Source organism: Scyliorhinus torazame, chromosome 7, assembly GCF_047496885.1.
Source record: "Scyliorhinus torazame isolate Kashiwa2021f chromosome 7, sScyTor2.1, whole genome shotgun sequence".
Taxonomy (NCBI): Eukaryota; Metazoa; Chordata; class Chondrichthyes; order Carcharhiniformes; family Scyliorhinidae; genus Scyliorhinus; species Scyliorhinus torazame.
The window spans coordinates 30,722,264-30,747,213 of NC_092713.1; the positions used below are offsets into that span (position 1 = coordinate 30,722,264).

General features: G+C 50.8%; 1 long non-coding RNA gene across 1 annotated transcript in view; it reads left to right on the forward strand.

Moving 5' to 3' along the window:
• Positions 1–551: 551 nt before the first annotated feature.
• The window catches only part of LOC140426112 (uncharacterized), a 100,074-nt gene continuing 75,675 nt past the window's right edge, over positions 552–24,950 (forward strand). Inside the window, exons 1-2 of the long non-coding RNA XR_011948129.1 lie at positions 552–638; positions 3,542–3,644. This is a non-coding gene — a long non-coding RNA (uncharacterized lncRNA). The remainder of the gene's footprint in view (positions 639–3,541; positions 3,645–24,950) is intronic.

The window sequence follows — 24,950 nt, forward strand, 5'->3', positions numbered from 1 at the left end:
CTCACACTCGTCTGTCACTCCCTGGAAGAACCCACACATTCTTCCCGAGTCATGTGTACCACTTTGAACTGTATCGGGGATAGGGTGGAGGTGTGGGCTTACGTAGGGCGCTCTATCCAAGGGCCGGCGCAGATTCGATGGGCCGAATGGCCTCCTTCTGCACTGCAGGGATTCTATGTGTCCAAATGAGACATATACCAACATGCCAATATTACAGGCATTTCAAAGTTAGACATTATTCTCAAAGTGTCTAAGTAATTGAGGTTCTATTACTCCTTTGTTTTCATTGTGCTGCTACGTCCGTTTTAACTGCTGACAGCTTGAATGCCCAGTCCAATTATTGTTGAAAAGTTGTAATAACGTTCACTGTTGAACCAGGACCCGGATTGCCAACCAGAGGATGGCGCGGGGGGTTCATCTGGGACTGACGTGCTGCTCTTGGAATGCTATGTGTAATTGCCCTGCCCATGTCCTCTAGCCCACTGTGATAGGGTCAGAGCAACAAAGGACACCATGAGTCACACAAGAGCTGTGTCAGGGTAGTTCAACAAGAGAATACAAACTGTGCAGGAGTGGAAAACGATAGCCCGTGTCCACAGCAGGCTGGAGGTCGGTTTGTGCTGAATTGGAAAGTAATGGTAATTGAGATATGTGATTAAGTGTTGAAATGCTTCCAATTGATATAAACTAGTTGGTGATCTTTATACACATTTTTAAACCTGCTGTGAACCACAGAGATTTGAGCTGTTTTTCTTATAATTCGCTGACTTGCTGTAGCCTGCATAGCAGTGCCCGTTGAGACTAATTTTGTATTGTTCCGTGTGAGTAGTGAAATAACACTAATGTAGCCAATTCTGAATTTAACCCCTGTTTCAATGTCATGAAGAATGGAGGGTAAGCCTCACTTTTATGAGAATACTATGGGGCGGCACGGTGGCACAGTGGTTAGCACGGCTGCCTCACAGCGCCAGGGACCCGGTTGCCATTCCGGCCTCAGGTGACAGTGTGGAGTTTGCACATTCTCCCCGTGCCTGCGTGGGTTTCCTCCGGGTGCACCGGTTTCCTCCCACAGTTCAAAGATATGCAGGTTAGGTGGATTGGCCATGCTAAATTACCCCCTAGTGTCCAAGGACGTGTAGGTTAGGTGGATTGGCCATGCTAAATTACCCCTTAGTGTCCAAGGATGTGTAGGTTAGGTGGATTGGCCATGCTAAATTGCCCCTTCCTGTCTAAAGATGTGAAGGTTAGGTTATGGGGTTATTGGGATAGGGTGGAGGAGTGAGCTTGGGAGGAGTGCCCTTTCAGAGGGCTGGTGTAGCCTCGATGGGCCGAATGGCCTCCTTCTGCACTGTAAGGACTCCATGATTCTAATAATGATTCTATGATTAAAATAGTCCATTCATTGATGATTCCAATACCACCAAAGCGTGACTTTCATTTATATCTTTACTCCATGTGGGTGGCAAGGTGGCGCAATGGTTAGCACTGCTGCCTCACGGCACCGAGGAGCCGGGTTTCTATCCCGGCTCCGGGTCACTGTCCGTGTGGAGTTTGCACATTCTCCCCGTGTTTGCATGGGTCTCACCCCCACAACCCAAAGATGTGCAAGGTAAGTGGATTGGCCACACTAAATTGCCCCTTAATTGGAAAAAAAAAGAATTGGATACTCTAAATCATAAGAACATAAGAACTAGGAGCAGGAGTAGGCCATCTGGCCCCTCGAGCCTGCTGCACCATTCAATGAGATCATGGCTGATCTTTTGTGGTCTCAGCTTCACTTTCTGGCCCGAACACCATAACCCATAATCCCTTTATTCTTCAAAAAACGATCTATCTTTATCTTAAAAACATTTAATGAAGGAGCCTCAACTGCTTCACTGGGCAAGGAATTCCATAGATTCACAACCCTTTGGGTGAAGAAGTTCCTCCTAAACTCAGTCCTAAATCTACTTCCCCTTATTTTGAGGCTATGCCCCCTAGTTCTGCTTTCACCCGCCAGTGGAAACAACCTGCCCGCATCTATCCTATCTATTCCCTTCATAATTTTATATGTTTCTATAAGATCCCCCCTCATCCTTCTAAATTCCAACAAGTGCAGTCCCAGTCTACTCAACCTTTTCTCGTAATCCAACCCCTTCAGCTCTGGGATTAACCTAGTGAATCTCCTCTGCACACCCTCCAGCAGCAGTACGTCCTTTCTCAAGTAAGGAGACCAAAACTGAACACAATACTCCAGATGTGGCCTCACTAACACCTTATACAATTACAGCATAACCTCTCTAGTCTTAAACTCCATCCCTCTAGCAATGAAAGACAAAATTCCATTTGCCTTCTTAAACACCTGATGCACCTGTAAACCAACTTTTTGTGACTCATGTACTAGCACACCCAGGTCTAAAACAGCAGCATGTTTTAATATTTTATCATTTAAATAATAATCTCTTTTGGGGTTATTCCTACCAAAATGGATAACCTCGCATTTGTCAACATTGTATTCCATCTGCCAGACCCTAGCCCATTCACTTAGCCTATCCAAATCCCTCTGCAGACTTCCAGTATCCTCTGCAGCTTTTGCTTCCCCACTCATCTTAGTGTCGTCTGCAAACTTGGATACATTGCACTTGGTCCCCAACTCCAAATCATCTATGTAAATTGTGAACAATTGTGGGCCCAACACTGATCCCTGAGGGACACCACTAGCTACTGATTGCCAACCAGAGAAACACCCATTAATCCCCACTCTTTGCTTTCTATTAATTAACCAATCCTCTATCCATGCTACTACTTTACCCTTAATGCCATGCATCTTTATCTTATGCAGCAACCTTTTGTGTGGCACCTTGTCAAAGGCTTTCTGGAAATCCAGATATACCACATCCATTGGCTCTCCGTTATCTACCGCACTGTTAATGTCCTCAAAAAATTCCACTAACTTAGTTAGGCACGACCTGCCCTTTATGAACCCATGCTGCGTCTGCCCAATGGGACAATTTCCAACCAGATGCCTCGCTATTTCTTCCTTGATGATAGATTCCAGCATCTTCCCTACTACCGAAGTTAAGATCACTGGCCTATAATTACCCGCTTTCTGCCTACCTCCTTTTTTAAACAGTGGTGTCACGTTTGCTAATTTCCATTCCGCCGGGACCACCCCAGAGTCTAGTGAATTTTGGTAAATTATCACTAGCGCATTTGCAATTTCCCTAGCCATCTCTTTTAGCACTCTGGGATGCATTCCATCAGGGCCAGGAGACTTGTCTACTTTTAGCCCCATTAGCTTGCCCATCACCACCTCCTTAGTGATGACAATCATCTCAATGTCCTCACCTGTCATAGCCTCATTTCTATCAGTCACTGGCATGTTATTTGTGTCTCCCACTGTGAAGACCGACCCAAAAAACCTGTTCAGTTCCTCAGCCATTTCCTCATCTCCCAATATTAAATCTCCCTTCTCATCCTCTAAAGGACCAATATTTACCTTAGCCACTCTTTTTTGTTTTATATATTTGTGGAAACTTTTACTATCTGTTTTGGCTACCAGGACAGAGGACTGCGTCCCAGGAGTGATTCAGGAGGAGAAGTTCAGCCTACCCCCGGGAAATGTCTTCAGATACCTCCAAGTCTGCGACTTTCTCAAAAAACAGGTGGGGACATTTCCGTTGCTACCCCCTCAAAGGATACAGGACAGGGTGGTGTCTGGCATCTGGGTAGGAGAGGGGAAGGTGTCGAGCATCTACCAAGAGCTGCAGGAGGCGGAGGAAGCCTCAGTGGAGGAGCTGAAGGGCAAGTGGGAGGAGGAGCTGAGCGAGGACCTAGATGAGGGCCTGTGGGCCGACGCTCTGGGCAGGGTGAATTCTTCCTCATCATGTACCAGGCTCAGCTTAATTCAGCTTAAGGTGGTACACCGGGCTCACATGACAATGGCGAGAATGAGCAAGTTCTTTGGGGTGGAGGACAGGTGTGCGAGGTGTTCAGGGAGTCCGACGAACCATGTCCATATGTTTTGGGCATGCCTGGCGCTCAAAGAATTCTGACAGGGCTTTGCGAGGGCTATGTCCAGGATTTTGGACATGCGGGTGAAGTCGAGTCCAACAATAGTGATATTTGGGGTGTCGGAGGATCCGGGAGTGCAGGAAGCGAAAGAGGCCGAGGTACTGGCCTTTGCCTCCCTGGTAGCCCGGAGACGGATCTTGTTAATGTGGAGGGACTCGAAACCCCCGGGTGTGGAGACCTGGGTTAGCGACATGGCTGTGTTTCTCAGTCTGGAGCGAATAAAGTTCGCCTTGAGAGGGTCCTTGCTGGGGTTCTCCCAGCGGTGGCAACTTTCTAGGGGAGCGGTAAAATGTCAGCAGCAGCAGCAATCAGGGTGGGGGGGGGCTCAGGTGGGGGAACTGTCGATTTAACGTATATTTTATTTTTGTATAATGACAACAGCCACCTAGTTTTGTTAAATAGTTTTTGTTTATTTTTCTGCTATTAGTTATGTAAAAATTCTGTTTGAAAAAAGCTTTAATAAAAACAATTTTTAAAAAAAATATTTATTTTGAGCATTGCTGATGTTATAGTAAAATATGATAGGCCAATGTTACAGATTGGGTCATGTGAGGTACCTGAGCTGCTGGGGGAAACATCTAGCTTATTAAAGCTCCTCCCCCCCCGGGCCAGCCCCCTCCAGTTTCTTGAAGTCCTCAGCACTATGGCCAATGGCTCAATTGCCAGGGCAAACAGTAGCGGGGACAGGGGGCACCCCTGCCTCGTTCCTGGATGCAGTCTAAAATAGTCCGACCCCAGCCGGTTCGTGGATAAACTTGCTACGGGGGCCTGATACAGTAGCTTGACCCACCCTGTGAATCGCTCACCAAATCCAAATCTACCTAACACTTCCCACAGGTACTCCCATTCCACCCGGTGAGAGGCTTACTCTGCATCCATCGCAGCCACTACTTCTGCGTCCCCTCCTTCCGAGGGCATCATAATAATATTCAGGAGCCTCCTCACATTTGTGTTCAATTGCCTGCCATGTGCCGATGTAACCTCATGATTGTATTTTCTTCTTTTTTGTTTCACTGCGTGCGGGTGTATGGGCCAAAGGAGACAATGTTGTATATATTTGGACAAGGGAAGGGATGGGACTTCCATTCGAAACGGGGGCTCTTTGGAGTGTAGGTGGATATGCGGGGTGTGTGTGCTAAAAGAGGATTTCTGGGCTTTCCTAGGGCCGGGCAAGGGGGAAAGGGACCCGGGCGGGGGCCTCCACGCTGGCCAGTTTAAGCCGGCCAGTGAATGGGAGTGAGGTGGAGGGAGGGGCTGCGGCCATCGGAGCCTGGGAGAACAGGGTGGGCAGCACGGTAGCATTGTGGATAACACAATTGCTTCACAGCTCCAGGGTCCCAGGTTCGATTCCGGCTTGGGTCACTGTCTTTGCGGAGTCTGCACATCCTCCCCGTGTGTGCGTGGGTTTCCTCCGGGTGCTCCGGTTTCCTCCCACAGTCCAAAGATGTGCAGGTTAGGTGGATTGGCCATGATAAATTGCCCTTAGTGTCCAAAATTGCCCTTAGTGTTGGGTGGGGTTACTGGGTTATGGGGATAGGGTGGAGGTGTTGACCTTGGGTAGGGTGCTCTTTCCAAGAGCCGGTGCAGACTCGATGGGCCGAATGGCCTCCTTCTGCACTGTAAATTCTATGAGTGGTCTATCCAGGATGGAAAGTTGGGGGGAAGGAACCGAGGTTGGGGGGAGGAGTTGTACAAGAGGTACTGGACGGGAGGAGTTGGAGACTGGGGTACAGTACTCTTTCAGAGGTTGGAGGGCATTGAGTGTCGGGGGGGGGGGGAGGGGGAGAGGACTCTGTAGGTTAATGGTGACCATGGGCGGTCCTGGACTCCTTTTTCTTTTTCTCCTTTTTTTTTTGTTGCCACTGTGGGAGGGTTTGTTTTATTGGATGCATATATTGACAGGTGGGCCGTTGTTTGGGGTGGTGGGAGGATGGGATCGTTGGTATTGTTAAGGGGATTGATTTTGTATTTGTTACCGTTTACTGTTTGTGGGTGGGGTGTACCTTTTGAAGGAAAATGTGGAAATGGAGAATTAAAAGAATTAATTCAGAGCAAGTTCACTGGGTTGAATCCCGGGATGAAGGAGTTGTCCCGTTAGGAAAGGTTGGACAGGTTGGACCTGTATCTATTGGAGTTTAGAGAAATGAGAGGTGATCTTAGTGAAATGAAATGAAAATGAAATGAAATGAAAATTGCTTATTGTCACAAGCAGGCTTCAATGAAGTTACTGTGAAAAGCCCCTAGTCACCACATTCCGGCACCTGTTCGGGGAGGCTGTTACGGGAATTGAACCGTGTTGCTGGCCTGCCTTGGTCTGCTTTCAAAACCAGCGATTTAGCCCTGTGCTAAACAGCCCAAAGTACTGGGTCCTGAGGAGATTTTGCCCCAATTGAGACACTGGAACTAGGGGGCACAGATTATAAATAAGGGGGTCTCCCATTTAAGACAGAGAAGAGGAGAAATCTTTACTTTCAGAGATCTGTGGAACCTCCTCCCCAGAGAGCAGAAGGGGCTGGATCATTGAATATTCTTAAGGCTGAGTTAGATAGATTCTTGACTGACAAGTGGAATCAACAGGAATGTAAAGACCACAATCAGGTATTATCAAATGGCAGAACAGACTCAATGGGCCAACCACCTGCTCCTAATTCATATGTTCATAAGTAGCACACTATCATGACTTGGAAATATATCCCTTTGGAATGTGTCAAAATCCTGGAAATCCCTCCCTAACTGCACTGTGGGCGTATCTACGCCACATGGACTGCAAAGGTTCAAGAAGGTGGATGGCCACTATCTTCACAAGGACAATTGAAAACGTTGCTTTTGCCTGAGAACCTCACTGACTGAAGATGCATAAATTTCAGAAAGTTATGTTTGGAATGAAATAAACGAAAGCAGTAAGTAATCAGTTCTCACCTCTGTCAGATATTCCGAGTTAGCTACAATTATTCCACAAGGAATCACAGTTAGAACAAGATTCAGCACTGTCGGGTTGATTATCTGAATGCTGTGCCAGATATTACTGAATATTATAATCTGAATATTACTGCATACTGCTGTCTATGCGTATTTATCAAATCTCCAGCTTTTCTATTCAACACTTAATTTGATTTATAGAAGTGAGAGACAAATGATGCAGCATTGCATAAGCCCAGCTCAAACTTCACATTCTGCCAGATTACATTTCGTACCAAATTATTTTCCATTGCAATAAATCAACATTGGGGACACATCTCTTTCCCCGGCTGATTTGAGCTCACGAAGCATATCTTGTTTGGATTTGTGAACATCTTTGTGCAATCTTGATGCCAGCTGACTTTTACCTGTCATTTCACTCAAGTGAACTTCCAGATGGACATGAATTGGAACTCCGAGCACAGTCCCAAGATGTTTCAAAATCGTAGCCCACCGTCTCATTTTTGAATCCATTTTGATTTTTACATTTGGTGATTTCCTTCTCTACTTTTATTAAAGAAACAAACTGTTATTAATAAGCAGATTCCACACCAGGCCATTCTTCAATATAATAGTAAGGTAAAGCTATCTTGTGACCCACGAGCTTCTAATAAAAAAAGGGATTTGTGCTTATACTTTACAATGTTATGAGAAGCTCTCAGTAGGTGGCAGGTACAAAGCGGAACAATTAATACATGACAATGGCAATATGGCAGTGTCATATTGAAAGTCACATTATGCAGATGAAGAACTGGATTTCAGCGTTGCTATATCACCACGTGCCTTCAGCCGTTTCTTGATATCACGTGGAGTGAATCAGATTGGTTAAAGACAGACATCAGTGATGCTGGTACATCTGTGATGCTGGAAGAGGCTGCGATGGATCATCCACTCGCAGCTATGTCTGAAGATGGCTACACTAATGTCTTCTCTTTCGCTTTGATGTGCTAATCTTTGCCATCATTCAGTATAGGGATGTTCTGCCTTTTGGTGTGTCTTTGGCATGTGCCAAAAGAGAATGGAGAGTATGCTAGAGTATGCTACAGGGGTCACCGTGGTTGTAGTATACCTTGATGATGTCCTTTTAATTGGATCGACAGAGACCGAGCATCCAGTAACCTTAGAGAAGGTGTTAAAGAGATTTCAGGAAGCTGGAGTTCGCCTCAAGAAAGTGAAGTGCACCTTTCAAGCTACTGAAGGGAGCCACCTGGGGCACTGTGTAGATGCACAAGGATTACACCCCGTGGAAGACAAGTCAAGGTGATAAAGGAGGCACCTGTAGAATGCTACAGTGCAGAAGGAGGCCATTCGGCCCATTGTGTCTGCACCGGACCCTGGAAAGAGAACACTACTTAAGCCCACACCTTGGGAAGAGAACACTACTTAAGCCCACACCTCCACCCTATCCCCTTGCCTAACCTTTTGGACACTAAGGGGAAATTTAGCATGGCCAATCCACCTAACCTGCCCATCTTTGGACTGTGGGAGGAAACGGGAGCACCCGGAGGAAACTCACACAGACACGGGAAGAAAGTGCAAACTCCACACAGATAGTCGTCCGAGGCCGGAATTGAACCCAGGACCCTGGATCTATGAGGCAGCAGTGCCACCACTGTGCCACCGTGCCACCTACAAACATAACTGATCTCAAATCGCTTCTGGGGATGGTAAAGTACTATGGACGTTTTTTTACCAAACTTATCAACGGAATTGGCCCCCTTGCAAATTCTGCTAAAGAAACCCCATTGTTGTTCTTGGAAGGCTCCCCAGGCGGAAGTTTTCAACAGAGTAAAGCAATTGCTGCATTCCTCAAACCTGTTGGTACCTTTGCTCCTTCTAAAGAACTGATGTTGACCTGGTGCCTCTCCATACGGTGTTGGCACGGTGTTGCCCCATGAGATGGGCGATGGCTCTGAAAGACCGACAGCCTCTGTGTCAAGAACCTTCTCAGAGGCCGAAAAGGCCCCTCACAAAAAAAGAAGGAAGGAATATCAATAGTCTTTGGCGTTAAGAAATTCCACCAGTACTTACATTATTTTACCATCTGACCACAAACCGCTCTTGGGTCTCTTCAAAGAGGAGAAGGCTATCCCACAATCACCTCAGCAGGAATTCAATGATGGGAGTTAATTCTGTCTGCCTATGAATGTACTTTAAACACCGACCTAGAACACACAGAGTAAATGCAGATGCTCCTAGCCACCTACCCTTGCAAGAAAGTATCAGCTGTACTCCAGTACCGCAAGAAATCATCATGGCATTAAACACTTTCGACAAACTGCAGTCTCGGTCAAGCACATCAGTAACTGGCTAAATCAAAATCCACTTCTGTCCAGAGTGAGAGACAAAATACTTTGAGGATGGGTAAAAGAACCAGTTCCTGAGGAAATGAGAACCAGTTAGACCATTTGTCCAGGGCAGGTCATGTCTGACAAATTTAATTGATGTGGAGATGCCGGTGTTGGACTGGGGTGAGCACAGTAAGAAGTCTTACAACACCAGGTTAAAGTCCAACAGGTTTGTTTCAAATCACTAGCTTTCGGAGCACTGCTCCTTCCTCAGGTGAATGAAGAGGTAGGTTCCAGAAACATATATACAGCCAAAGTCAAAGATGCAAGACAATGCTTTGAATGCGAGCAATTGAAGATAATTAAGTCTCTTTACAGATCCAGAGAGAGGGGTAACCCCAGGTTAAAGAGATGTGAATTGTCTCAAGCCAGGATAGTTGGTAGGATTTTGCAAGCCCAGGCCAGATTGTGGGGGTTGAATGTAATGCGACATGAATCCAAGGTCCCGGTTGAGGCCGTACTCATGTGTGCGGAACTTGGCTATAAGTTTCTGTTCGGCGATTCTGTGTTGTCGTGCGTCCTGATGGCCGCCTTGGAGAACGCTTACCCGGAGATCAGAGGCTGAATGGCCTTGACTGCTGAAGTGTTCCCCGACTGGAAGGGAACATTCCAGCCTGCCGATTGTCGCGCGATGGACATTCATCCATTGTCGCAGCGTCTGCATGGTCTCGCCAATGTACCACGCTTCGGGACATCCTTTCCTGCAGCGTATGAGATCGACAACGTTGGCCGAGTCACACGAGTATGTACCGCGTACCTGGTGGGTGGTGTTCTCACGTATAATGGTGGTATCCATGTCGATGATCTGGCACGTCTTGCAGAGATTGCCATGGCAGGGTTGTGTGGTGTTGTGGTCACTGTTCTGAAGGCTGGGTAGTTTGCTGCAAACAATGGCTTGTTTGAGGTTGTGCGGTTGCTTGAAGGTAAGTAGTGGGGGATGACCTTGGCAAGATGTTCGTCTTCATCGATGACTTGTTGAAGGCTGCGAAGAAGATGTTGTAGTTTCTCCGCTCCAGGGAAATACTGGACGACAAAGGGTACTCTGTCGTTTGTGTCCCATGTTTGTCTTCTGAGGAGGTTGGTGTGCTTTTTGCTGTGGCGCGTTGGAACTGTTGATCGATGAGTCGAGCGCCATATCCCGTTGTGATCCAGAATGAAACGGATGAATTGCAGAATTGCGTCTGGAGATTGGCAGTTGTCGGTGTTGAGTACTGAGGCTGTTGCAGCAATGCCATTGTCATGGGGGATGCTGGTGTAGCGTGCCGAGACATCCATTGTGACGAGGAATGTTCCTGGTTCAACTGGTCCATGGATGCTGAGTTTCTGTAGGAAGTCTGTCCTGTCGCGACAAAAGCTGGGCGTTCCTTGCACGATGGGTTTCAAGATGCCCTCGATGTAGCCAGAGGGGTTCTCACACAGGGTCCCATTGCCTGATATGATAGGACGGCCTGGTGTGTTGGCCTTGTGTATTTTCGGGAGGCAGTGGAGATCTCCAACGCAGGGAGTACGTGAGATGAGAGCATGTAGGGTGCTCTGAAGGTCTGGATCAAAGGTCTTGATCAGTCAGTTGAGTTGGTGGGTGTGTTCCTTGGTCGGATCTGCGGGTAACTGTCTGTAGTGTTCCTGGTTGTTGAGTTATCGGTATACTTCGTTGCAGGAGTCCGTTCTGTTCAGTATGACAGTGGCCCCTCCTTTGTCTGCTGGCTTGATGACGATGTTGCGGTTGGTCTTGAGAGCGCGGGTGGCATTGTGTTGTGCTTGGGTGACGTTCGCTGCTGTCTTGTGAATGCGACTGATGAATCTGGCATTGACGCGACTCCTGACGGCTTGAGCATACATGTCGAGTCTCGGGCAGCGGCCTTCCGGAGGGGTCTAATTCGACTCTTTCCTCTTCAGTTGCCGCACCGCAGATCTCTCGGTCTGCTGTTCCGGTTCATTGGTTGTCTCATTGGGTTCAAATTTAATTGAGTTCTTTGATGAGATGAACGTAGTACCGAGGATGTTGTATATTTGGACTTTCAGAAAGCATTTACGGTGCCACATGGCAGGTTGGTTAACAAATTAAAAATGTTTGGGACTGATAGGTCCTTGGCAGCATGGATTAGAAGTTGGCTAAGAGATAGGAAACAGAGGGAAGGTATAGATGGGCATTTCTCAGACTGGAGACCAGTTGAAAGTGGTGTTCCCAGAGCTCAGTGTAGGAACCCTTGATGTTTCCGATTTATATAAATTATTTACAAGTGGATGTTGAGGGCAAAATCTCTAAAGCTAGGGAGAATAGTGAATTGTGAGGATGACAGTGAGGGACATTGACAAGTTGGCCAAATGGGCAGACCCCTGGCAGATGAATATCAATGCACGAAATGTGAGGTAATACATTTTGGTAGCAGAAACATGGGGGAGAAAATATCGGCTCAATGGTACACCTTTGAGGGAGTACAGGAGCAGAGGGACCTCGGGGTTCAAGAGTATAATTCTCTGAAGGTGACCAGGCAAGTTGAAACAGTTGTTAAGAAAGCTGATAGGATCCTTGGGTTTATAAATAGAGGCATAGAATATAAAAGCAAGGATGTGATGCCACATCTCTACAAATCATTGGTCAGATCACATTTGCAGTATTATGTTCCGTTCTGGACATTTAAGGAAGGATGTTAAAGCCCTGGAGAAAGTACAGAGGAGATTTACTAGAATGATACCAGGAATGAGGGATAGATAGATACAAGGAAAGGTTAGCGAAATTGGTCTTGTTTTGTTTGGAGGACAGAAGATTAAGAGGTGACCTTATTGAGGTGTTCAAAATTCTGAACAATTTTGACAAGGTAAAGTAGGATATTCTGTTTCCACTGGTTGGCATGTCAGGTGACTAGGGGTCACACTTTCAAGATGGCCAGCAAGAGAGCTAGGAGTGAGGTGCGGAGAAACTTCTTTACTCAGAGAGATGTTGGGATTTGGAATGCACTGCCTGAGAGAGTGCCGTAAGTGGATTCCATAGGAAGTTTCAAAAGAGACTTGGATAGATATTTGAAAGTGATTAATTTAGAGGGCGACGGAGATAGGGCTGGAGAATGGGGCAAGCTGGGTAACTCTTTTGATAGCCAGTGCGGACACGGTGGGCGAAATGGCCTCCTTCTGTTCTGTAAATAACAATAACAATTCTTTACCCACAAGAATGAATTAAGTTGTCAGGATGGCATCATGCTCTAGGGAGCAAGAGTAGTCATTCCTGTACCAGGCAGAGAGCTGCTCCTTATTGAATGACACAGCACTCATCCTGGCATCTCTAAGAGGAAGGTGCTGCCAGGAGTGATGTGTGATGGCCTGGTATTGAGGTTGATATCGAGAAGCCAGTCAAGCACTGTCAACAGTGCCAACTACAATAAAGGTTGCCTGCCTCAGCCCACCCTTGGGAAAGGCCAGGCCGGCCATGGGTACGATGGACATTTTTGAGGTGAAGTCACCCATATCGCATGCTCCCGTCGAAAGATTATGCCAGTGCTTTTCACCTCATGGATTGCCTGAAGCCATGGTATCGGACAATGCAACCATGTTCACAACTGCTGAGTTTCAAACCTTCATCGCTCCCAACGCTATTGAACACATTAGCACTGCGCCTTACCACCCAGCGTCAAACAGACTGACCAAGAGAACCATCCAAACTTTCAAGTCTGTCCTAAAGAAACTGTCAGGAGGAACTTTGAAGACCAAAATCTCAGGATTCCACCTTAGCTGCCACCCCACTCCACATGCAACATCGGGTGTTCCATCAGCAGAACTGCTAATGAAACATCATCTCAGAGCGATATTGAGCCTCGTGTTTCCAAATTTGCCAGGAAGCGTGGAAAATGTGCAGGCCTGTAGGCGAGAGTGAGACAGTGCAGCCCCAAAGCTCCTCTGCCTAGCGTACCCCTAGCTAATGTCCAATCTCTGGAAAACCAGCTAGCCGAACTGAAAACCAGACTCACTTTTCAAAGAGAACTGAGGGACTGCTGTGTGCTCATGTTTCACGGAGACATGGCTCACTCCTGCTTCACCGGACTCTGCCCTTCAACCAGAGGGCTTCTCAATCCACCGAATGGACCGTACAGCGGCCACCGGTAAGGTTGGGGAGGTGGGGTCTGCCTCCTAATCAACACCTCCTGGTGCCTAGAGGTCGCAACAATGGCGTGTTTCTGCCCCCAGACCTAGAATACCTAACTCTAAAATGCCGCTGCTACTACCTTCCGCGGGAGTTCAGTTCCGTTATCCTAACAGCAGTTTACATCCCACCCCATGCGGACGTGAAAATCGCGCTGGACGAAGTATACACCATCACAAATAGCCTTGAAACGAAAAACCCAGAGACCTTGTTCATCGTGGCCGGGGACTTCAATCAGGCCAAACTCAAGAGCGTACTACCAAATTACCACCAACCTGTTCCACCAGAGGCCCAAACATCCTGGACCACTGCTACACAAATATCAAACATGCCTACCGCTCTATCGCCCGCCCACACTTTGGCAAATCTGACCACAACGCTGTGCTCCTGCTCCCGGCTTATAAGCCAAAACTGAAGCGGGAGAATCCGTAAACGAAAGCCGTGCATTGTTGGTCTGAGGAATCGGATGATCTCCGACGGGACTGCTTAGATTCAGTGGACCGGTCAGTATTTAAAAACTCTGCGACCAGCCTGAACGAGTACGCCACTACAATAACTGACTTCATGAGTAAGTGTGTAGAAGACTGTGTGCCAAAGAAGCAAATCCGCGTGTTTCCCAACCGGAAACCCTGGATGAACAGGGATATCCACGGCTTGCTGAAGTCCAGGTCTGAGGCGTTCAGGTCAGGCGCCCTGACCGCTACAAGAAAGCCAGATATGATCTAAAGAAATCCATCAAAGATGCCAAAAGACAGTCCGGTCCAAGCTCGAGTCCCAGGCTAGCCACACGGACTCTGCCGAATATGGCAAGGTCTGCAAGACATAACGGGCTACAAGATGAAAGCATGTAAAATAGCCGGCTCCAACGCATCCCTCCCTGATGAGCTCAACGCATTCTATGGCCGCTTTGAGCAAGAGGTCAGCGAGAGCGAGCCCTCCACCCCAGAAGCCTCGGATGAACTTGTATCTGAGGTCACCACTGCAGGTGTCAGAGCAGCCTTCCCGAAGGTCAACCCACGGAAAGCCACTGACCTGGACGAGCTCTCAGGTCTTGCGCGGATCACCTGGCGGGGTTATTCGCAGACATCTTCAACCTCTCTTTACAACAGTTTGAGGTCCCTGTCTGCTTCAAGAAGGCGACCATCATCCCTGTACCAAAGAAAAGCTAAGCAGCGTGTCTTAATGACTATCGTCCAGTGGCTCTGACATCCATCATCATGAAGTGCTTCGAAAGGTTAGCCATGGCACGAATCAACTCCAGCCTCCTGGATTGCCTTGATCCACTACAGTTCGCCTACCGCTGCAACAGGTCCACAGCAGACGCCATCTCCATGGCCCTGCACTCTACCCTGGAACACCTAGATAACAAAGACACCTAGGTCAGACTCCTATTTATCGACAACAGCTCAGCCTTCAACACCATCATTCCTAAGAAACCCATCTCCAAACTCCGTGGCCTTGGCCTCAGCTCCTCCCTCTGCGACTGGATCCTGAAATTTCTTTTTTTGAAAAAATATGTTTATTCAAATTTTCCAACAAAATTTTTGACAAAACTGCCCCCCCCCCCATAACAGAAGATCAAAGAAACGCAAACACAACAAGTAAACATTGTACATTGTACAAAACGTTCACATTGGGTTTCTCCATGTACAATAGCAGCCCCCATATGACATTTAAAGGTACTCGTAGGGAAGCCCCCCCCACCCACCCCCATTCCCCCCCAACAGAACCCCCCCACCCTAGGGTTGCTGCTGCTGCTGACCTCCTTCTAACGCTCCGCGAGATAGTCTAGGAATGGTTGCCACCGCCTGAAGAACCCCTGCACAGACCCTCGTAAGGCAAACTTTATCCTCTCCAGCTTAATGAACTCTGCCATATCATTTATCCAGGCTTCCACACTGGGGGGCTTCTCGTCCTTCCATAATAACAAGATCCTCCGCTGGGCTACCAGGGACGCAAAGGCCAGGATAGCCGGCAACTTTTGCCTCCTGCACTCCCGGCTCGTCTGTTACCCCAAATAATGCCAATCCCCAACTCGGCTTGACCTGGACTTTCACCACCTTGGACATAGTCCTCGCAAGACCCCTCCAAAACCCCTCCAGTGCCGGGCACGACCAGAACATGTGGACGTGATTTGCCGGACTCCCCGAGCACCTCCGACACCTGTCCTCCACCCCAAAGAACCTACTCATCCTCAACAACCTTGAATTGTATTAGGCTAAGCCTGGCGCAAGAGGAGGAAGAATTAACCCTACTCAGGGCATCAGCCCACAGACCCTCATCTATCTCCTCCCCAAGCTCCTCCTCCCACTTGCCCTTTAGCTCCTCTACCGCGGCCTCCTCCTCTTCTTTCAGCTCCTGGTAGATCGCCTGCCCTCTCCAACCCATACACCCAAAATCACCCTGTCCTGGGTCCCCTGTGCCAGGAGCAGCGGGAATTCCCTCACCTGCTGTCTCACAAACGCCCTCACTTGCATATACCTGAAAGCATTTCCCGGGGGTAACCCAAACTTCTCCTCCAGCGCCCCTAGGCTCGCAAACGTCCCATCTATGAACAGGTCCCCCATTCTTCTAATCCCTGCCCGATGTGAGCTCCGAATTCCCCCATCCATCCTTCCCGGGACGAACCGATGATTCTCCCGAATCGGGGACCCAACCGGGGCTCCCACCTCGCCCCTGTATCGCCTCCACTGCCCCCAGTTCTTCAGCGTCGCCGCCACCACCGGACCCGTGGTGTACCTTGTCAGCGAGAGCGGCAGTGGTGCCGTCACCAGCGCACTCAGGCTCGTGCCCACACAGGACGCCATCTCCAACCTCTTCCACTCTGCCCTCTCTGTCTCCATTACCCACTTACGGATCATCGCCACATTGGCTGCCCAATAATAGCCGCACAGATTCGGCAGAGCCAGCCCCCCCGCTGTCCCTACCCCGCTCCAGAAACACCCTCTTTACTCTCGGGATCTTATTTGCCCGCACGAAACCCATGATACTCCTGCTTACCCACTTGAAAAAGGCCTTGGGAATGATAATGGGAAGGCGCTGGAACACAAATAGAAACCTCGGGAGGACCACCATTTTAACCGACTGCACCCTGCCCGCCAGTGAGAGTGGCAGCACACCCCATCTTTTAAAATCCTCCTCCATCTGCTCCACCAACCGCGTCAAATTGAGTTTGTGCAGGGCCCCCCAACTCCCAGCCACCTGGATCCCTAAGTACCAAAAGCTCCTTTCCGCCCTTTTCAGCGGCAGGTTGTCTATCCCCCTTCTCTGGTCCCCTGGATGCACCACAAAGAGCTCACTTTTCCCTACATTCAACTTATACCCCGAGAAGTCCCCAAACTCCCTTAGGATCCGCATGACCTCCGCCATCCCCTCCACTGGGTCTGCCACATACAGCAACAGGTCGTCCACATATAGCGACACCTGATGTTCCTCTCCCCCACGGACCAGTCCCCTCCATTTCCTGGACTCCCTTAGTGCCATGGCCAAGGGCTCAATTGCCAGTGCAAACAGCAAGGGGGACAGGGGGCACCCGTGCCTCGTCCCTCGGTACAGCCGAATGTACTCCGACCTCCGCCGATTCGTAGCCACGCTTCCCATCGGGGCTCTATATAACAATCTGACCCAGCTGATAAACCCCTCCCCGAACCCAAACCTCCGCAACACTTCCCAAAGATACTCCCACTCCACCCGGTCGAAAGCTTTCTCCGCGCCCATAGCTGCCACTACCTCCGCTTCTCCCTCCACCGAGGGCATCATAATCACGTTGAGGAGCCTCCGCACGTTAGTATTTAGCTGCTTGCCCTTTACGAACCCCGTCTGGTCCTCATGAATTACCCCCGGGACACAGTCCTCAATTCTCGTAGCCAGCACTTTTGCCAGCAACTTAGCATCCACATTAAGGAGCGAGATCGGTCTATACGACCCACACTGCAATGGGTCCTTGTCCCGCTTCAGGATCAGAGAGATCAGCGCCCCGGACATTATCGGGGGCAAGGTCCCCCCCCTCCCTAGCCTTATTGAAAGTCCTCACTGAAATGTTGGGTGCTCTGATATACAGACGAACCAACACGGTTGCGATTGGTACAACGCAGTTTTATTCTGTTAAACTATTTATACAACAAACTTGGTACTCAGCACATGGTGACTGTGTGAGTGTCTGGCTTTGAGGTCCTTGCCCTGTGCCGTCTCCTAATGGACTGCCCAGGAAGTGTTGTGTTTCTTGTTTTGTACTGTGTATGCTCTTGTCTGTGATTGGCTGTCGTGTTACGTGTGCTAATTAGTCCGTTGCGCTGTCTATCATTATGTATGTGTTTATGTGCTGTGATGTTCCCTTGAACATCATGACATCCCTCCTTTTTTACAAGATTATGTGCCTACGTGGTTATAAATAGAAATGTGTCCTGAGTGCAGCTAAATGTGTGTGCGTGTAATATTTACAGCATGTACATGGGGCTTAACTATATACAAGGGGCGATGTCGGGTGTGACATGCTAATGAGGTTGTACCACATCAAAAAGAAAACAACGTGGAAATGTGGAACGATAAAACGAATGCCTGTAACGAGAAAAACATAGACATGTTAAAACAGTGGTTGCAAGAGTTCAACGTGTAAACAGTCTCATAAGTCCAGTCTAGTAGGTGGGCGACAAATTCAGGTTGACCGCCTCAAGGGTGGGTCGGGAACCACCGACTGAGGTGCAGGCCTGGCCACGGGCGGCGGCGGAAGGGGTACGGTAGCAGGCAGCTCCACAAAGTCGCTATCAGGAACCACTGGAGGACACGGCGTCAGTGTAAGGTTTTGTTGCGAGTGTGGAAGTAGGTGAAGATCCCGGCGATTGCGCCTACGCACGGATCCATCAGGCATGCGTACCAGGAACGAGCGGGGAGCCACGCGTCGGAGAACTTCGGCAGGTGCTGACCAGCCACCTTCTGGTAGGTGGATGCGGACTTCGTCTCCAGGGGCCAGGGCGGGAAGATCAGTTGCCCGTGTGTCATACGATCGCTTCTGGCGACCGCGCTGCAGTTGCATCCTATGCAGTACCGGAGCATGGTCTATTGTTGGTGCCAGGATGGAAGGCACAGTGGTTCTGAGGGCGCGACCCATCAGCAGCTGTGCTGGTGAGAGACCAGTGGCTAGTGGGGCCGAGCGATAGGCCAGCAGGGCGAGGGAGAAATCCGACCCGGCAGCAGCAGCCTTGCAGAGGAGCCACTTGGCAATGTGAACGCCCTTCTCTGCCTTTCCATTGGACTGGGGATGCAGAGGGCTGGGCGCATGTTTGTGAAGCCATACGAGGCAGCAAACAATGACCATTCCTGACTGGCGAAACAGGGCCCATTGTCCGACATGACAGTCATCGGAATGGCGTGGCGAGCAAAGGTGTCTTTGCAGGCCCTGATGACGGCAGATGACGTCAAATCGTGCAGGCGAATGACTTCTGGGTAGTTTGAGAAGTAGTCAACTATGATGACATAGTCCCTGCCGAGCGCGTGAAAAAGTCTACACCCACCTTCGCCCAGGGGGACGTCACCAGCTCATGGGGCAGAAGCGTTTCAGGAGGTTGCACCGGCTGAAACCTTTGGCAGGTTGTACAGTTGAGCATCATGTTGGCAATATCGTCACTGATGCCCGGCCAGTATACCGCCTCTCGAGCCCTCCGTCTGCACTTCTCGACCCCCAAGTGGCCTTCGTGTCGTTGGTCGAGAACCAGCTTGCGCATGCTGTGCGGAATCACAATCCGGTCCAGCTTCAGAAGGACACCATCAATGACGGCCAGGTCGTCTCGGACATTGTAGAACTGCGGGTACTGCCCTTTGAGCCACCCTCCCGTCATGTGGCACATCACACTCTGTAGAAGGGGGTCGGCTGCAGTCTCTCGGCGAATACGGGTCAGACTGGAGTCGTCAGCTGGCAGATTTGCCGATGTGAAGGCCACCTGCGCCTCGACGTGACATACGAACCCCTCCGCATCTGGCGGCGTGCTCACTGCTCTGGATAGGGCATCCGCCACGATGAGGTCCTTCCCTGGAGTGTAGACCAGTTGGAAGTCATACCTCCTGAGTTTAAGTAGGATGCGCTGGAGGCGAGGGGTCATCTCGTTCAGGTCCTTGTTTATGATGCTGACCAGGGGGCGGTGGTCAGTTTCGACAGTGAACCAGGGAAGACCATATACATAATCATGGAACTTGTCTAAACCGGTTAGCAAGCCCAGGCACTCCTTTTCGATCTGCGCGTAGCGCTGCTCTGTGGGGGTCATGGCCCGCGATGCATAGGCAACTGGGGCCCATGACGACGTGTCATCCTGCTGCAGGAGCACTGCTCCAATGCCGGATTGGCTGGCATCAGTTGAGATTTTGGTGGCACGAGACGTGTCATAAAACGCCAAATACCGGTGCATTGGTGAGTTTGCGTTTAAGCTCCTCCCATTCCAGCTGGTGTGTGGGCTGCCACTGGAACTCTGTAGATTTTTTGACGAGGTGGCGCAGAGTCGTCGTGTGGGAGGCAAGGTTGGGAATGAACTTCCCCAGGAAGTTGACCATGCCAAGGAAGCGTAGGACAGCCTTCTTGTCTGCCGGCTGCGGCATGGCTGTGATGGCGCTCACCTTGTCGGCATCCGGACGGACCCCTGACCGGGAGATATGGTCCCCCAGGAACTTCAACTCGGTCTGGCCAAAGCAACACTTGGCTCGGTTGAGGCGCAGGCCGTTTTCCCGTATGCGGGCAAAAACGCGTTGGAGACGATATATGTGCTCCTGTGGTGTGGTGGACCAGATGATGACGTCGTCCACGTGTACGCGCACCCCTTCGATGCCCTCCATCATCTGCTCCATGATCCTGTGAAAGACCTCGGATGCCGAGATGATGCCAAATGGCATCCGGTTGTAGCAGAACCTGCCAAAAGGGGTGTTGAAGGTGCACAGCTTTTGGCTGGAGGGACCAAGTTGGATCTGCCAAAACCCCTTAGAAGCATCCAGTTTCGTGAATATCTTCGCCTGGGCCATTTCACTGGTGATCTCCTCCCTTTTGGGTATGGGATAATGTTCCCTCATTATATTATTATTGGAGGTCTTTGGGGTCAATACAGATACGGAGCTTGCCGGAGGGCTTCTTGACACACACCATGGAGCTGACCCACGGCGTGGGCTCCGTGACCCTGGATAGGACCCCTTGGTCCTGGAGATCCTGCAGCTGCAGCTTGAGGCGGTCTTTAAGTGGCGCAGGAACCCTGCGAGGTGTTTGAATGACCGGGATGGCGTCCGGTTTGAGGCGAATTCGGTAGGTGTATGGCAGTGTTCCCATGCCCTCGAATGCCTCCTGGTTGTGGGCGAGGAGCGATTGGAGCTGTGCTTTGATCTCTGCATCCGGGAAGTCAGATGAGCCGCCTGGAGAGAGAGAGTGGACTCGTTGCACGAGGTGGAGAGCCTTACATGCCTGTGCGCCCAGAAGGGAGTCCTTCGATGAGCCGACTATCTCGAACGAGAGTGTGGCCGTGTGTGTGTTGTGTGTCACCTGGAGCTGGCAGGATCCCATAGCCGGGATAACGTTCCCGTTGTAGTCAACCATTCTGCACCGGGACAGCCGGATTGGTGGTCTGATCTTCATAGCGTAGAAGGCTGACCATGCTTTGAGGTTGGCGGAGGCGTCAGTGTCCAGGCGGAAAGTGATCGGCGATCGGTTGACCGTCAGGGTGGCACCCCATTCATCGCCCGGATTGATTGTGTTGACCCGGTTCCCATCAATGACCGCAACCCGGAAGGCGCCTTGGTCATCTGTGTCGTCGGTTTGGATGCCGTAATGTGGCGGCTGAATGGTCCGCACGTTCCTGCGAGGTTGTCGTAGATGCGGGAGATCAACAGGTTGAGCCGCTCGACAGTAGGCAGCGTAATGGCCCATCTTGCCACAGCGTAGGCATTGTCAGGTTTTTTGCGGGACATTGTCCTTTTAAATGTGCAGCTCCACAGTTGCCGCACGTCGTGACGTCATGGCGTTCGTTACGCCACTGCGCATGTGCAGTTCGGTCTTGCGTCGAGCGCGCCTGTGCATCACGTCCCTCAGTGTTGCCGTAGGTTTTGCCGCGCACAAGCGCGGGAGGCCTTGAAAAGCGCGCGAAACGGCCGCCCTCGTCCGGGCCGCGGGCCGGGAGAAACTCGATCGCCTGGACCCGTTCAGCCTCGTGGGTCGCCTGGCTCTCCGATCCGGTCACGTAGGACCCCCTCCGCGCCGATTCGGTCACCTGAAATTGGGCATAGCGGTTAGTCGCGTTCTCATGCAGGACACAGGTTTCAACTGCAGATGCTAAGGTCAGGCCTTTTATTTTTAGAAGCTGCTGGCATAGGCTGCCGGAGGCAACCCCAAAAACGATCTGGTCCCGGATCATGGACTCTGAGGTGGCGTCGTAACCGCAGGACTGTGCGAGTATGCGGTGATGCGTCAGGAAGGACTGAAAGAGCTCATCCTTACCTTGCAGGCGCTGCTGGAAGACATACCTCTCAAAGCTCTCGTTGACTTCAACGTTGAAGTATTGGTCGAGCTTGAGGAGGACAGTGTCATACTTAGATTTGTCCTCGCCTTCCGCAAACACCAGGGAGTTGTATACATGGATGGTGTGCTGACCTGCGGTGGTGAGGAGGATGGTAATCTTCCTTTTGTCCGAGGCGCCCTGTTTTTCGTTGGCTTCCATAAAGAGCTTGAAGCGTTGCTTGAAGAGCGTCCAATTGATGCCCAGGTTCCCAGCGACTTGCAACGGCTGCGGTGTGTTGACGGTGTCCATGGCACAGGATGGCAGATTTGTGGGTAGGTTTCGATTCACTTCTGGTACCATGAAGTGTTGGGTGCTCTGATATACAGACGAACCAACACGGTTGCGATTGGTACAACGCAGTTTTATTCTGTTAAACTATTTATACAACAAACTTGGTACTCAGCACGTGGTGACTGTGTGAGTGTCTGGCTTTGAGGTCCTTGCCCTGTGCCATCTCCTAATGGACTGCCCAGGAAGTGTTGTGTTTCTTGTTTTGTACTGTGTATGCTCTTGTCTGTGATTGGCTGTTGTGTTATGTGTGCTAATTGGTCCGATGCTCTGTCTATCATTATGTATGTGTTTATGTGCTGTGATGTTCTCTTGAATATCATGACACTCACTAGCAACGGGCCTAGCAGATCCGCGTACTTCCTATAAAACCCGACTGGGAACCCGTCCGACCCCGGGGCCTTCCCCGCCTGCATGCTCCCCAATCCTTTAACCAGCTCCTCCAGCCCTATTGGCGCCCCTAAATCAGCCACCTCCTGCTCTTCCACCCTCGGGAACCTCAGCTGATCCAAGAATCGTCACATCCCCTCGTCCCCCGCTGGGGGCTCATATCTGTACAAATCCCCATAAAAGTCCCTAAATACCTCATTTATTCTCACCGCACTCCGCACTGTATTCCCCCCTCTATCATTAATTCCACCAATCTCCCTCGCTGCCTCCCTCTTACGAAGCTGGTGTGCCAGCATCCGACTCGCCTTCTCCCCATACTCATACATCGCCCCCTGCGCTTTCCTCCAGTGTGCCTCTGCTTTCCCTGTGGTCAACAGGTCGAACTCCGTCTGGAGATTCCGTCGCTCCCTGAGTAGCCCCTCCTCGGGGGCCTCTGCATATCTCCTATCCACCCGTAAAATCTCCCCCACCAACCTCTCCCTCACCCTCCCCTCTCTCTTCTCCCTATGGGCCCTAATGGAGATTAGCTCTCCCCTAACCACCGCCTTCAGCGCCTCCCAGACTACCCCCACCTGCAGCTCCCCGTTGTTGTTGGCCTCCAAATATCTTTCAATGCACCCCCGCAGCCGCCCACACACCTCCTCATCCACCAACAGTCCCACATCCAGGTGCCACAACGGGCGCTGGTCCCTCTCCTCCCCCAACTCCAGCTCCATCCAGTGCGGGGTGTGGTCTAAGATGGCTATGGCCGAGTACTCCGTTCCCTCCACTTTCGGGATTAGCGCCCTGCTCAGAACAAAAAAATCTATCCGGGAGTAGGCTCTATGGACATGGGAAAAAAATGAAAATTCCCTGGCCTGGGGCCTGACAAACGTCCATGGGTCCACTCCTCCCATCTGGTCCATAAACCCCCTAAGCACCTTGGCCGCAGCCGGCCTCTTACCCGTCCTGGACCTAGAGCGATCCAATGCTGGGTCCAGCACCATGTTGAAATCCCCCCCCATTATCAAGCTTCCTACCTCCAGGTCCAGAATCCGACCAAGCATGCACTTCATAAATCCGGCATCATCCCAATTCAGAGCATATACATTTACCAGTATCACCCGCACCCCCTGCAGCCTACCGCTCACCATCACATATCTACCTCCATTATCCACTACAATATCCATTGCCTCAAACAACACCCGCTTCCCCACTAGTATTGCAACCCCTCTGTTCTTCGCATCCAGTCCCGAATGGAACACCTGTCCTACCCAACCCTTTCTCAGCCTAACCTGATCTGCCACCTTCAAATGCGTCTCCTGAAGCATAACCACATCTGCCTTCAGTCCCTTTAAGTGCTCGAACACCCGGGCCCTCTTGACCGGCCCGTTCAGGCCCCTCACATTCCAAGTTATCAGCCGGATTGGGGGGCTGCTCGCCCCCCCCCCCCCCCTCCGCCGACTAACCATCTCCTTTTCTAGGCCAGTCACGTGCCCGCGCCTCCCGCGCCCTCCAGTCCCCCAGACGGCAGACCCCCGCCCCGACCACCTCTCCTACTTCCAGCTCCCCTTTGGCCAATGCAGCAGCAACCCTATTCCCCTCCCTTTACCCCCCCCTCCTCCCGCTAGATCCACATCTAGCCCTTTTGCTCACCACATACCACTCCCGTAAATCAGCTGACTCTTGCTGACCCCGGCCTCTTCCGCCATTCCATCGACCCCCTCCAGTGTGAGAATCCCCCCTCCCCCTCCCTGGCAGTCAGTGTGCGCCCCCCTCCAACACCACCCATACACCCCCCCCCCGGCCCCCCACCCCCGTCCTTCTCTAGCGCGGGAAAAAGCCCGCGCTTTCCTGAGCCGGCCCCGCCCCCTCTGGCGCAGCTCCTTTTGCGGCCTTACCCCGATTCCCCTCCCTGGGCCTCCCCTCCCCCTCTTCCCTCATGGGGGTCTGCCCCTCCAGCACCGATGCCCACACTCTCCCACAGTCTCCCCATCAAATCCCTTCACCCATCCCCACCCAGCACCCTGACAAACAGAACATTCCCCAAACGTAGCAAACACAGCAAACATCCCCCCACACCAAACCTTCAATCTGAGTCCAACCTTTCAGTCCGTATGAAGCTCCATGTAGTGGTGTCGATCCTGGAACGTGATGGCTGCAGCATACCGAACTTCACCCCCTTTCGATGGAGCACCGCCTTAGCCCAATTAAAACCAGCTCTTTTCTTAGCCACCTCCGCACTCCAGTCCTGGTAGATTCGGATCTCCGTATTCT